The sequence below is a fragment of the Rosa rugosa genome, chromosome 5 (assembly GCF_958449725.1).
Source record: "Rosa rugosa chromosome 5, drRosRugo1.1, whole genome shotgun sequence".
NCBI classification, from domain to species: domain Eukaryota; kingdom Viridiplantae; phylum Streptophyta; class Magnoliopsida; order Rosales; family Rosaceae; genus Rosa; species Rosa rugosa.
In genome coordinates, this window is record NC_084824.1 from 17794037 (window position 1) to 17809451 (window position 15415).

The 15415-nt window shown below is 36.7% G+C and overlaps 2 long non-coding RNA genes across 4 annotated transcripts; both read left to right on the forward strand.

The window, feature by feature from the left end:
* The first annotated feature begins 2199 nt into the window (after positions 1-2199).
* On the forward strand, positions 2200-4918 carry LOC133710878 (uncharacterized). 3 transcript variants are annotated; one of them, XR_009846945.1, is made up of 8 exons: positions 2200-2317; positions 2773-2889; positions 3183-3248; positions 3639-3687; positions 3820-3922; positions 4076-4197; positions 4287-4355; positions 4652-4918. It is a non-coding gene; the product is annotated as an uncharacterized LOC133710878 (long non-coding RNA). The 3 variants fall into 3 exon arrangements; XR_009846943.1 differs by having other exon boundaries at positions 2226-2580; XR_009846944.1 differs by having other exon boundaries at positions 2227-2580; positions 4076-4120.
* Positions 4919-9157: 4239 nt separating this feature from the next.
* Positions 9158-11241, forward strand: LOC133710769 (uncharacterized). Its single transcript, XR_009846854.1, has 2 exons — positions 9158-9496; positions 11006-11241. It is a non-coding gene; the product is annotated as an uncharacterized LOC133710769 (long non-coding RNA).
* The last annotated feature ends 4174 nt before the right edge of the window (positions 11242-15415 follow it).

A 15415-nucleotide genomic window follows, 5' to 3' on the forward strand; every position in this document is an offset into this window, starting at 1 on the left:
GAGAAAATAGGGTCGGTGCTCTTGTGAGCCAAAACAAAGAGATAGAGGCTAGGTTTCATACGAGAGAGAGAGAGAGAGAGAGAGAGAGAGAGAAAAGAGAGAAATTAGTAAGAACATGACATGCTTGATGCAGAGTGTTGAATTGTTCTACCTCTCAAAGGCTTCAATGTCGATTCTTGTTTGGACCCAGAAAGAAAGAGAATAGCTTTTGAAATTGGGTTTGTGGTTTCAGAGTTTGCGCGCTGATCGATTACAGAGGAATAATACAGAGAAAAAATGAAGAAAATTAGAAATTAGATTAAATTGGAATTGTCTATTTTGCTCTTCTTAGGGATTTAAAGTTTGAAAAGTGGGCTCTTATGTCGGGGTCAAATCAGTATCTAAAGTCACGTTTCGAGTCAAATTTGAATTTTGGACGCGCGTGATAGAAAATGGAAGTGCAAGGACCATCATGATTAAAAAAAAAAAATCAGGAACCAAGATGATGTTTGCCCCAAAGTTGGAGGGGGCAAACTAAATTTAGTCATTTCAGAGCCGGTCCTGAGATTCCAATGGCCTAAGGCAAATAATTAAAATGTGGCCTCCTAAATATATATATATATATATATATATATATATATATATATATATATATATATATATATATATTTTACGCCACATAACAATACAAAATCATGTGTTTTGAATAAATGTAAATATTTTTTTCAAAAAGCTAGAGAGAATAAAAGTAAATGTAAAATTAATAACCAAAGAAAAGTATATAAATTTTTATTCCTACATAAATTTCTAAAATACCAAAAAAAAAAAAGAAGCCTGAAATGGGGAAGCAAGGTTCGAACTGGGCCAATGAACGGACTTAATTAATTGAAAATAAACAAAAAGAAGTGAAATTTCTGAAATACCAAAAAAAAAAGAAGCCTGAAATGGGTATGCAATGTCCGAATTGGGCTCAAGGAATTGACTTAATAATTGAAAGAAACAAACAAAAAGAAGAGAACAGGCTTAGGGTTCGAACCTTGGTGGTGAGGACGCAAAATAACATCACTGCCGCTGGAGCAACACATCATTTTATGCCAATGGAAGGAAAAAATATATATATACTATATTACATATATGCATAATTAAATCCTCTGAGGCCCCCGGGAGTCGGTGGCCTGAGACGGCTGCCTCAGGAGGCAGCCCTCAGGGCCGGCCCTGAGTCCTTTAATTAAAAAACATACATCTAGAATAGGTAACCAATAAATCACATAGCAATGAAGTATTTGGAACTATATGCCTCTTGACAAGGTATCGGAAAAAACTCATGGAATAAAACAACCTACCTCATAGTCATGAACTGACTAAATATCATACCCTTGGAATAGGTAACCAATGAAACTCATAGCATAAAAAAAAAAGAGAAAAAAAAAACCATAGACATTAAAATTTTCAAAAAGCAAAAGTAACACATACTAACCAATGGAACTCATAACATAAAAAAAATAAAAAATAAATAAATAACCGGTAGACATTAAATTTAGGGTGCAGCTATTGCCACCCTACCATTTTCTTTGTACACCTACTTGCTCATTACACCCTACATTTTAATTTCAATTATTAAATTTATTTATCTAACCCACTTTTCTTTCCATGACATATCCAAAAGAAATTTTTTCTTTAACAAAATTTTTTATTTAATTTATACCAATAAAAAAACTAAAATATATTAAAGTTTCCTAATAAAATCATAATCTAATTTACCTCTATTTGTTTAATTTTTTCTTTTTAGTTTCAATGTTCATCTATTCCAATCCATGTCAAAAGATTAGTAAGTATGAGCAATGAAGATGAGATTGATTTTTTTATTTCATGTTTTAAATTTTTACTTTCGGTGTTCACAAAGCGTATTTCAAAGATTTTGATGAAGTTGATGAATTAATTTTTACTTTTGATTCCACTAATAGTTTTGTGAATTGAATAACACTACTAGAAATTTCCCCAATAGGGACTAACTACTAGGCACCAAAAATTATCAGTATGATATGAAAATAGTAAGCCACCGTTGTGAATACTCGGTGGGATTTAGGAATCATCACACTGTACAACAGTGGCCAAGTGAGAAAAGCCCAATATTTATGATTAACTTATAACCCAGCCCACTGATATTGGTGTCAAACACGGTAGTGGAGCTGACACACATCCTTTGTCAAAACCGATAATCTTTTATAGCCGTCAGATTGGTTATGAAGAGCTGATCGTACGATGAGAGAAAACTTCCTTCAAAGATACCCCATTCACTCCTTCAGAGTTCTAACCTAACTTAGATCGAGATCTGGAGGTTTCTCCCCTCATCTCTCTCTCTCTCCACACCCAAAAGCTCGGTTCTCATACTCATTTACTCAGTTTTGAGTTTAGAAAATTGAAACCAAAAGCTTATCGATCTCTTTCTCTTCCTTGTTCCACCAACCACTCATATCGGTTCTCTCACCTCCTCTTCCTCCCAAAATCACTAAAATTTGTTTCTCTGGAGCGATCCATCCTTCCCCAATAGCAGATTATGTGGTCCAAATTAATTAGAGTATTTGAATCTAGGGTTAGACGGTAAAAGTTATTTGTCGATCATTTGACTCAGTTTTTTTATTTGTATTTGGGGATCTTAGGAGTAGGATAAACTGATTTTAGGGTTCAATTGGGTTTAGGATTTTTCTTTTCTGATCTGATCTTTTGATTTTAGGGTTAACGGTTACTCTTTCTACTCAATCTCATTACACACCCTTTCTCTTTACATTTCAGTAAGGGGATGTTTATTTTGGAGACAAAGGTGGGCTGATCTATGTGCGTTTGGCAACTCTGGTAGAGATCCATGTTGGTCAGATTGCAAACGGAATCTTCTTTTGAATTGTTTCATGGGTATGGCTCTGTTTTCTTCTATTTAGATTTGTTTTCGTTCAATGGGTTCTGCCTTAATTACCGTATTTATCTTTTACCTCCCTTGTATCTTCTAGGTATTATTGTCTTTTAATTTGGTTAGATTAACAATTCTTTTCATACCCTAATTCAAATAATTATTTTGGGGTTAAACATTTTCTTCGGCTTATGAAAAATATAAAACAGTATTTTTTATCCCCATAAAATTACGATTTGTATATGAATTTAGGGGTTCTTTTTTAAAAATTCTGTCTAAATAGTTTTACGAATGGCAGGCGAAGAAGTTCTTGTGCTGGCCACACCTACCTATGATTTTGGCAGGAGTTTAGCTTGCATGGAAGGTATTTTCCTGTTAAATTAATATGCTTGTATTATGTGATCGTTTAATTAGAAACATGAATGCTCATTGGAGTCTGTAATAGAGTGAAATGTAATGTGTTTTGGAGGATTCATGTACAAAAGGTAAGGAAAGGAAAGGAAAGATCTATTGCATTTAGTGCTTCATAAGTAGTGTGTGTGTGTGTGTGTGTGTGTGTATATATATATATATATATATATAGAGAGAGAGAGAGAGAGAGATGCATAATTATTAGTTAATCACTATGTTTCTAAACATTCTCAGATTATGGTAATGGGTAACTTTGGTTGATTTTGAATTCGGATCTCAGTTGACAGCTACCATATCTCATCTGCTTTGGTGTCATTCTAATTGTTTTGTTATGGTTTTGCAGCCTCGGATGGCCGTCTCTCTGATCATTTTCTCACCTATTCCACCTTTGAGTAAGAAGCTAGCTTTAGTTTGTTAGCAGCTTGAGTCATGCATATTGTAGACTTGTTGGACGCTATTTTGTCTTTTAAAGGATTTAGATTCTATTTGAGTTGATCAATAAAAGTTGTATTGTGTCAATGCAGATATGAAGGGAAACTGTGTTCAACAAATGAAATTTAGTTTCAATGTAGAGAGTTGAGCAATGCCATATATCTTGAGAAGGCCAAGTATTGGGACACTTCAAAGGTCAATGTTTTATCTTCATTAGTATGCTTTATCTCTGAAACCTTGCGCACCATGTAGCACAACTACTTTACTTTTTTTTTTTTTTTTTCTTAGCAAGTAGCACTACTTCTTATTGAGCTCAGCGATCTCTAACTCTTTCTCATATATATCCAGCTTCAAGTCATATCCTTCTTCCTGAAGGCTTTATTCAAAGAAGAGGTGCGTGCAGATTCTTTATAACAAGAATGATTCAGAGAAATTGGCAATGTTAGTTTTGATAGATAATGCATGGGAATGTAAGTTTTGATACATATTGCATGGGAATGTTACATTTTTTTTGTTGGGTTTATTTTTCTCTAAGTTTATCTGTCTTTTAAATATACAGGCACTCCTTGTATCAGACTGTAATGGCAGAGCTTGAGAAGTTGGGTTAGAAATATCGTGTGGCTCTGAGGTATTTTCCTATGTTTTCTACAAATTGTTTTTATGACCAGAAGGGTTCGAAATTGGAAGTGTGTATGCAGATATGCACTGCTATCCCTCATCAGTTTTTTATACCTCTTTTTTCTGTAGTTATGTTTATTCGAATACTAAATTTCTGTAATATATAAGTGATATATTATATCCTTGTATGCTAGATGTTCAGAACCAAAGAGACACCTCTAGCTTCACTGTAATGTCTTTTATATGTTGAGATGTTGGTCTGTGTAATTGTCAAAATAAGAACTAACTGCCTGATATAATGTGCAGGTTGTCCGTATCAAAGGAGTTGCAGCTGTAGGATGAATAGTCTTGATGTTTGTATGTTGATGGGTGCAACTGTAAATTCTTAGTTAGTATATTTATTGTATGATACATTTTAAAATATAGTACAGGGTACAATACAAGAATGTAGAGGTGCCAATTGGCACCTTATTTTTTTAATCCAACCTTATAAATTTGCCACTGATAACAGTGGCATTCCAAAGCCACTAATATCAGTGTGGATTTAGATTCTGACTTTGCATTGGATGAAGTTATTCCACTGTTGTTTTATCAGTGTGTATTGTCCCAATAGCACCTGCAATAGAGGGGACTGATTCTTCATTAGTGGCTGCATAGTGGCTAATGAGATTACCCACTCTTATCAGTGTGTATTGGGACAATGGGGACTAATTCAGATCAGTGTGGAATGGGGAAATTTCTAGTAGTGTAACGAATTTACGATGAGGAATCAATAAAAAGACAAAAAAAATAGTAAATTCAAATTTGGGTGGAGAAGATGAAGATTGATTAAGTAAGCTTTGTATTTAATTAATTTGTTATGTATTTAGTTTTCCTTATAGATTTGAATTTTAGAAAATTAGTGTATTTATTAGTCATTTTGCACGTAGGTAATATAGTCTTTCAATAATTCAAATGTTTGTAGGGTGAACTAAGAAAATAGTAGGGTGGCAATAGACGCACCATAAATTTATAGAACTTGAAACTTACGCCCACTACCTTATAGCCATGACATTAAATAACTTACCTCTATAATAGGTAACCGATCAATCACATTTTTTTTTTTTGAACAAACCCAAATAGGGCGACTATCATTCATCGAAAGCCAGAAATGGCCATTACATATCCTCCCTCTACCATCAAGGGGTAGATAAAGAGTTTGTGGTAGAAGCACAGTGATACATAGATTAGGTCCAATCATTTGATGGTTCCATGCTCCGAAAGGAAGCCTATAAACTATTAACTACTACATAGTATATAGACCGAGTAAACTAGACTCAATGACGCTCACTAAATAAACTAGAAGCATAGGTCCCTAACAAAGTAGGGAATTATTTTAATCAAAAAGACTAAATTAAAAGAAGGCCTAGACCAAAATCCAGCTCAACAGCCAAAAACTTAAAGCCCAACTAGGGCATCCACCAAAGGAAGTCCACACAGGCCCATCAGCAAGGTCAAGGTCCAGTCCACCTGCTTGTCCCCTCCCCGTCGTAAGAAACCGCCAGGCAGAGCTCCGTCCACTGCATGCCACCACGATCCGCGCCGCCTTGATCCCTGCCACCACAACCACGGCCCAAACCTTCGCGAAACCAAACCGCCACGGCCCACGCCAGCACGGAAAACCAATCCCCAATCCAGGTCTTTGACCCGTACACGGCCACCTAGTCGGATCTGCAGCGTCGCCAACCAAAAACCTTCATCAAGGATTGATCGCCTGCCCTGTTTGCACAACCCTCCGCCTTGCACAGCCCAGCCAAAACCAGCCAACAAGCCCCCAGCAGCACCTCCTTCGGCTGAACCCCACAAGCAATAGCAGTCAAAACTCGTCCGGCAGCAGACCTCAGGACGTCAACGCAGCCGGAGGCCATCCCAGACACCAGGGCGCCGCCGGACGAGCTCGAAATCGCACCGGGAAAAAAACCAGCTTTTAGGGTTTAGAGAGAGAAAAAAACCTATTCCCCGTAAAAAAAAAAATAACCGATAAATCACATAGTAATGCGGTATCTAAAACTATATACCTCTTGACAATTTATCCAAAAAAAAAAAAAAAAACTCATAACATAAAACAACCTACCTCATAGCCATAAACATCACTAAATATATCATACATCTGGAATAGGTAACCAGTGAACTCAAAGCATAAAAAATAATAATAATAAATAAAAAATGCTAGTAAAGGCCTGCTCACCTAAGGGACAGTTTTTAAGGGACTGTGAGGGACAAGTGAATCTGACGGCTGAAAATAAATGCACAGTTTTAAATTGTTATAACTTCTGCTTTTATATTTAATACATGTGGTTAAGATGCATTTGTAGAATTTGGGAGGTAGTAGGCCTTAAATTTATAGAATTTGAGAGTCACTTCTACTACCTTACAACATTAAACATAGCTTATTGCCATGACATTAAATAACATACCTCTAGAATAGGTAACTAATAAATCATATAGCAATGAGGTATTTAAAATTATATGCCTCTTGAGAAGGTGTCAAAAAACACTCATAGAATAAAACAACCTACCTCACAACCATGGATATCACTAAATATCATACCCTTGGAATAGGTAACCAATTTAACTCATAACATAAAAAAAAAAATCGGTAGACATTAAGTTTTATAGAACTTGAAAGTCACACGTACTACCTTATAGTCATGACATTAAGTAACATACCTCTAGAATAGGTCATAAATAAATCACATAGAAATGTGGTATCTAAAATTAAATACCTATTGACAATGGATGGGATAAAACTCGTAGCTTAAAAGAACTAACTCATAACTATGAGCATCACTAAATATCATACCTGTGGAATAGGTAACCAATGAAACTCATAACATAAAAAAATAAATTAAATAAAAAGCCAGTAGGCTTTAAGTTTTTAGAACTTCAAAGTCACGCCTACTACCTTGTAACCAACATTAAACATACATTATTGCCGTGATATTTAATAACAAACCTCTAGAATAGGTTAAACTCTCTATTTTGGAGAGCATGCATGTTTAGCTTTATTTACATATTAGCAGACTCTTAAGTGGCTCTCTATTTTAAATTGTAGCTATCTGGCTCCTAAATATAGAGTGAGATAGGTGAAACCTAAGACTTAGGGAAATGAAGCTACAATCAAAAGTCAAACCCAGCCGCATGTGCAAGCCTTGAAAAAACCCTAACCCTATCTCGCTCTTTGTGAGTGCTTTTTTGATGAGTTCCAACGATGACATCGCAGCCATTTCACTACCTCCTTGGCGCTGGCTGATGGTGCTGGCTAGATTGACATTAGCCGTTTGGCAGAAGGAGCGACCAAGCGCTCTTCACTTGCTTATTTGCTTGGCAAGGTACTCACGCATATGGAGGTGGATTTCGGGGACCTGTGTGACCATCTTTGGCGTATCTAGGTACTGGAGAAGAATTTCCAGGTGCAAGAAGAAGCCTCATAACACTCTGTTCTTGTTATTTGATGATTGCGCGCAAGGTTCTCCTTGGAATTATTTTCAGAGTTCTTGTGATTATGTTAGATTATGATGGTGCAACTTTAATCAATAAGATCACTTTTAACTCTCTAAATTATTAGGTTTGGATTCGTAATATTCCTCAACTCTATTTGAAAAAACAGCAATCAAACTATTTGAATTTGAAGCAAGACTAATATTGCATGATTCTAGCAGTATTAATGACAATATTGAAGGTAGAGATTACGAAACCTACCGTTACAATTTTAAGGCTAAGTGCTATAATTATGGGATTACATAATTTTACTTTTTTGTCAAGAGGTAGATTGGTGTCCGTTAACAATTTTCTCTAGTTGCAATTTTTGTAACTTTGAGAGAAAATTATTATCTTACATGACAATTTATTGATGTAAGTTAAAAAGAAAAGAAAAATAGTGAATATGATATTATTGTAGGTTTTTCTCTCTACCTACTTCTAAAGGCCGGTTTTTGGTTTCTGGAGATCATCCTCGTCCGGCGGCGCCTGGACACACCGGCTAGCCTCTGGCCTCGCCGTCGTCTTGAGGTTGGCTGCCGGACAGGTATTGGATGGGCTATTGCTCAAGGGATGCATCTGATGGGGTTTGCTCGAGGGTTGTGATGGTCTGGATGGGATGGTGATCAGAGGTGGTAGTCGTGCTAGCAGTTCCGGCAATCGAACCTTGATGACGGCGCCACCGATCTGGCTGTGTGGTGGTGGGCTCGGGGTTGGTTTCTCTCCGTGGCGGTGTGGGTCGAGGCGGAGTGGCTTGTGCGGTTTGGGTTGTCGACGGTATGCTCGTGGCGGCGCGGATCGAGGGTGGGATGCATGGGCTGAGGCGACGTGTCCGGCGCAGTTTTGGGTCGCAGGCGGTGGATCGTGGGGCGTGGATCGAGACGGGGTTGGTCTTGGCGGCGTGGCGGCGGACGAAGTTTTGGCTAGCTGGTATGTGCGACGGGGACAGAGCTTGGCTGGCAGGTGGACTGGACCGGACCAAGCTATTGGGCCTTGGGTGGACTTCTGCTTGATGGATATCCCATTTGGGCTTGAGTTTATGGGCTAGGGTTTACCCTAGTCCAGTAGCTGCTATGTTGGGCTAGGGTTTAGGCCCTTAGCCCAACCCTATGTTTTTAGTTGAGAACTGAAATCTACACTCCCAAAATTAAAATCCACACTCCCTTTCAATTTTTTAATATTATCTCCCATCCACTATCTTTTTATTTCCTGAAATATCCCTATGTCAGAAAATTGTTTTATTTTCCCCTTTTTTCTTTTCTTTTTCTTTTTCTCTCTCTTCCTTATCCCTTATCTAAAACCACGACAATAATTGCTCTCTCTCTCTCTATTCTCGTTCTCTCTTCTCCAGCAAAACCTTTTGTTCCCGAAGAGTATTGCTGGTAGAAGACGTTGAGGCCAACACAATCCAATCAAGAGTGCTATTGATAGAAGAGTTGAGGCAAACCCAAAGGAATTGATGCAAGGATTTGGCTGAATTGACCTGATCCTATATCAAATTCTACACCGATTTTTCATTCTTTTCCTTGCCGTTTCAAGTTTTGAGTGTTGAACTTCGAGACCATGGGTCGACATGGCCGAATTCGCAGAAGGAAGACTTAAACCTTCATCTCCAACAAACGCAAGCATAAGGTACTTATCTTACCTTGATTTAATCTAAAGGTTTAATTTTGAGTAATTTTGATAAACTAAATTCAATTTTCTATCAAAATTTATGGTTTATGTATCTTGGATTGCTATGGGCTTTGTTAAATTAGAGGTGGTTGTTATTATGACTCACATATTTGGGAGTGAATTTTGCAAAAAGTAAATTCATTGATTTCATCACTTGAACATAATTTCCAGCAATAGAAGAGATAGCAGAAACCTTCGTATGTTGAGATAGTAGAGAAGACTCCTCGAAAATGTAGTGGTTGTGGTAATACTGGTCACTATCGTAACAAATGTCCATCAATTAACAAGCTAGTAGATGTAAGTATCTATTCTAATTTTGTACTATGATATCTTTATTGTTCTAGTTTTGTGTACTCTGATCTCTGATCTGTTTTGTATCCAATCTTGGGTTAAACTTGAATTTAGTTTGTATTTGTCAAAGACTCTATATTTTTTTGTTTCTTGGCATTGCATGAGTGCATTAGTGTCAAAGACTCTAGTTTTGTTCCTCTATTCCTTTGATTTTTCTTTTTTCTGACCCAACCCACCAGATAGTACTTACCACTAACCAGTAATGCGTCCAAAATGTAAAATGTCTTCATTTAGCAACTAATTACAGAGATGGCTGCTCTTTTCATGCATTTTTAGGACTTTTATTTCAATAAGTAAGCTGCGTTTCCTGATTAGTTACCAGTCAGTTCTACGTTCTTTATATGTTGCGTAATCCTTGGACTGTGAGTAGCATCTGCTTTCATTTAAGTTGGTGAACTTTGAAAGATAGAATTAGCTAGTTGTAATGGTTAATAAATTTTATTCTGCAGGTCGGTGTAGGATTTCTTGCTCAGTACATAATCAAACCCTTACTAGGCTTTGTCACTGCACTAGTAAAGATTTATGGCTTTTGTGTAATTTACTCTTGAAATGTATGCTTTTCCTATGGAGTTTCTCCTTTATACCATTTGAGATCATATAACATGTATTAGTATCAGCATGTTCTGCAATTATATGTAAAATTTTTGCTAGTACAGACCTTAGCACAACAGCTCGTTAATCTTCCCCTACAAAAAGGGGGAAGCTAGCTGGTTCTTCATATAAACATATTTTGGATGGTACAATGATGAGCAAGACCTTCCAGTGTAGTCAAGTCTTTTTTCTCCCTTTTCAGACACTAATGCACTCATGCAATGTATTGAGAGTATCATATATTGATGAACATTAGTGGCCTGGGGGATATATATATTTTTTCTCTGATCTAGAAATTCATTAAAGAAAGGCAAAAGCCACGAAGGGTTTAGGGCCTGGAGGATATATATGTTGTTTGGTTTTAGTTTCTTTTTACTGTAATTTCTTCTTGTTCTTGCTTTGTGGCCTGGCGGATTTAAGAAGAAACACTCAGCTTAGTAACATCTTCTTTTTTCATTTGGAGTGATTGTTTGATGTAAGGGTTTTTCATTTTGATGATTAGTTTTGTTTTTCTCTTTACTACAGGTTTTTGGATGGAAGACTGGACTTTTATCAAAAAGATGAAGTATTGGTGTGAATGCGATATGAATATGAAGATAGAACTATGTTATTGAATTTTGATAATGAGCATCAAAGTAGGCTCGAAATCAGTTATCTTCTTTTTTTATCTCTCGCGGCATATAAGAGTTTTGTATATGACATATAATTATGTAAAGGTACATTAATGCTATATGTCTTCTATCTTGTTCTTTGGTGTGAAAGTGTTTGTTTAAGAGTTGCAGGGAAAAAAATCTAATGGATTCTTATTTGCAACGAAGTTGGAAGATTCTAAGATATATGTGTAGATGTTTGAAGGGAACTAATGATTTCTAATGGAAGATTCTAAGTAAATATATAGATGTTTGATAGAGAGAGAAAAGAAAAAGAAAACAATATTTCAACACAGGGGCATTTCAGGAAGTAAAAAGATAGTGGATGGGAGATAATATTAAAAAATTGAAAGGGAGTGTGGATTTTAATTTTGGGAGTGTAGATTTCAGTTCCCTTTTAGTTTTGTCTAAATTCCATAAATTCATTGTATTAGGAACCTAGATTTCTAGCGCCTCTAGCGTAGTACCAAAGGAGGATCTCCGCTATCTCTACGATCTGAAATGTATAATGAGTGTGTCTATTTCTACGTACCACTGTGGGTACTACCACACCTTCTTGATCTGTCTAGTTGAAGGCAGCAGAAGGGTATGTAATGGCCATTATGGCATGTGATGAATGCAACTAGCACCCGATTTGGGTTTGATTCAAAAAAAAAAAAAAAATAGTGAATGACTTTTACCTAATATGTTTCATTTTTTTTTTTTTTTTGAATAAAGGAATTATCTTCATATAATAGAACTCAATAGAGTATGATTACAATCATAATGCAACACATCCAAAAATATTCTTGGAGTGTTATCAAAACCATAGAGAAAATATGCTAGCTTTAAGCTAGAATGGCCATTACGTACCCTTTCGCTGCCATCTACAGACAGAACAAGAAGATGTGGTAGTACCCACAATGGTACGTAGAGGTAGTTCCATTCATTGAACATCCAATACTCCGTTATTACAGAATAGCTTGAATCTTTTTTAGTACTACTCTGAAAGATTCGCTAGTACCGCGCATGATCAACAACACCCTATTTAAATGAAACAATCCTCCAGGGTCCCAAATCTGGAACCCTAAAGCTCCCGGGCTCATTAGTTTAGGCCATAAAAGGGCCCCAATCCAGATAGCATTCCCACCTGTGTTGGACACCCCAAACACATCAGAAGGACTCCATCCCCTATTTGTTCTGGACACCTAAGACCCAGATGACTTCTGCATATACAACGACCACCGTATAAAACGACAACATGCACAATTTCTCAATAAACTTTCCCTTGTATATCACAATCCTATAAGGAATGACATTTTGGATTCAGTAATCTCATATCTATAGGGGTACAACCAATAATTAAACCACTATAGATATCTACTATTTGTTGTCGTAGAAAGTCTTGGGTGAAACTTTGTGCTATTTTTGGTCCATGTTCAACTCACCAGTTACACTAAAAAATTAAAACTCAAGACTTAGAAAGTTTTAACTTTTTTGTTTCTCATGCTAGATATCAAATTTACTCTCTCGATCTCTAAATTATTTATGTGGTATTAATTACGCACGCAATCAAACACATATATATCAGTCAATCCATCCAATTTATTGTTTACAGTATTACCTATTAGAAAAACTGATCTTGAATGTTGTCGAAAAAGACAAAGGCTTAGTTTGAGAATGCTTTTAAAACTGCTTTTGAGCCCAAAAGTACTTCTGAAATTTTTTGAGCTGTTTGGTAAACCATCCAAAGTCTGCTTTTGGTCGGAAGCGTCAAAACAGTGGAAACAGAGATGCTACTTTGAGAAGCTTTGGAATTCTATTTCTGCCGGAATCAACCCAAGAACGCGGACACTTAATGAAATTTAATGAACTCCCAAAATTTTCCTTGTGCTTTTATGAGTTTTACACCAACATTCCTTTTGTTCTGTCGAACTCAATGCACTCTTCCTTCGCCAACATCCTTTCCTTCTCTCTATGATTGTCTCACCGATTCTTCTCTCTCCTTAGCAATGGATGACACCTTGGGGATTTTGATCGATCTAGATTCCTGTGATTCAGCTTAATCTGATTCCAAAAATTCGATCTTGATTGTAATTATCGGCGGGGTCACCATGTGGTCATAATCTAGGGATACAACTAAGGTCATAATCCTACTGTACATGATTTCCTAAAGATACAAGAAATCTATTCTTAATTACATAATATTCTCAACACACGCCTTTCATATTCTTCCATTATTTGGTTGGGTATTCTCTCTTTAAGGGTTATTTTTATCTAAATATTATTCTTAATCAGTTTTGGTTTCTGTTTATTGCTTCTGATGCAGCTCTCGAGTCTTGATTGATAAATAACCAGTAAGCATGGGAAATTGGCAATGCAATTACCTCTTTACCTTAATCAAAATTTTATATGATCATTTGGGAAACTGTATATAGGTAATCACCTATGTCACGCCCCGAATTTTGAATAACCAATTCAAATCCGAAACATGAATAAACAATTAATACAAATAACGTTCTGAATTTTTTTCTCAGAAACAAACACACCACTCGCCACTCAACACAAAACTCGAAAACCTCGAGTTAATTATTACAATTCACTCTTACAAAGTAAAATTGTAAAGCTCTAAATGAGCATAACAAACCTCACAATATAATGCTGTAATTCACATAACACTACTCTAAGCTGCCCGATCACCGTCCTGGTTCTCCTGACCTGCAGGGTTATCCGCTACACCGTTTGAATAGTGTACCGGGATTGCAACAACACAAAACCCGGTAAGCTTTTGACAGCCCGTATGAGTAAAAAGAAAGAACTGTTGATTTATTAAATTTCAGTTCAAGTAAAATTCAACAGTATTACGTCTGCAAAGAGACATCAAACCACTCATGTAAAACCACAAGGAATACATTTTCACAATCCTCGAATCACAATACACCACACTGGTCCTGCAAAAACCCAACCCACATAACACCACTTTGGTCCATCCCAACAGCACGTTAGAGCTCTAACCACATCGCTACCAGTCACCTTGGCCTAGGTGCAAGTAATGCGACATACTTCGGTTAATAATAAACCGTCGCGCTTTGGACATCCCCGTCCTCAGCACCATATACTTCGGTTAATAATAAACCGTCGCGCTTTGGACATCCCCGTCCTCAGCACACAACTTCGGTTAATAATAAACCGTCGCACCTTGGACATCCCCGTCTTCAGCACACAAACACTCCGGTTATCCTTAACCGTCGAACTTCGGACACCTCATCCTCAGAACCCTACATTCTCTAACTCTATACATCCTCCAATGTAAATCATGAATATTAACAAGAACTCATCAATCATGTTCATCACATATAATTATGGTAAGTCACATGTCAATTCATAATAATTTAATCATCCCAATTCCACACTCTTCAATGTCACACCATTCTCATATAATCACGTAAGTATATATATACGTAATTATCCGCTCAGGGATAATCACTAATACCAACTATAGTTCACATGCAATAAAACCGAGAAATTCATTTGTATAGTAAAAATCATTTTACTTACCCATGGACCGTAGTTGATCAAGTCCATATGATTTTAAAACAAATATTTATTCCATAAATATTTTCACGCAATTACGACAAAATAAGGTAATTAAATTTATTCGGTTCGTAATATGAACCACGTGAGGTTTACTCACCTCTAAATTCCCGCTGCGTCTTCTTAACAGCTCAAAAACAACGATCTGAAATCGTTCACCAATCAATCCATCAACCACCTAGTCAAACACGATCTTAACTTAGAAATCATTCATAGACCACACATATACAGAAATCCAACGGTCGGATTCTAATTTAATGATGATCCAACGGTCAGATCAAATTTATATGATGATCCAACGGTCGGATCCTCACGGATCGCCCTTAGGATCATCCTCCAAAATTATCACGAAGATCCAACGGTCAGATCTTCCTGAATCGCCCTTACTAACATCTCCACAAAATTATATGAAAATCCGACGGTCGGATTCTCACGAATCGCCTTCCGAATCACTATTTCTCAAATATACGAAGATCCAACGGTCGGATCTTCGCCCGTGACCTCACAAAGTCACCGGGACAGTCATACGATCAACATATTAAAATTTGAAGTAAAACCGATGGTCTGATCTTCGTAGATCGTAAACCGAAGATAAAACGTAAAAACCGTAAATAGTAACGTAAAAACGTAAATCCACTATTTACCAACTTTTTCTAACATAACCTTGTAATATATCAAAACGCTCGTATGGATGCATAGATCATCGCCCAGA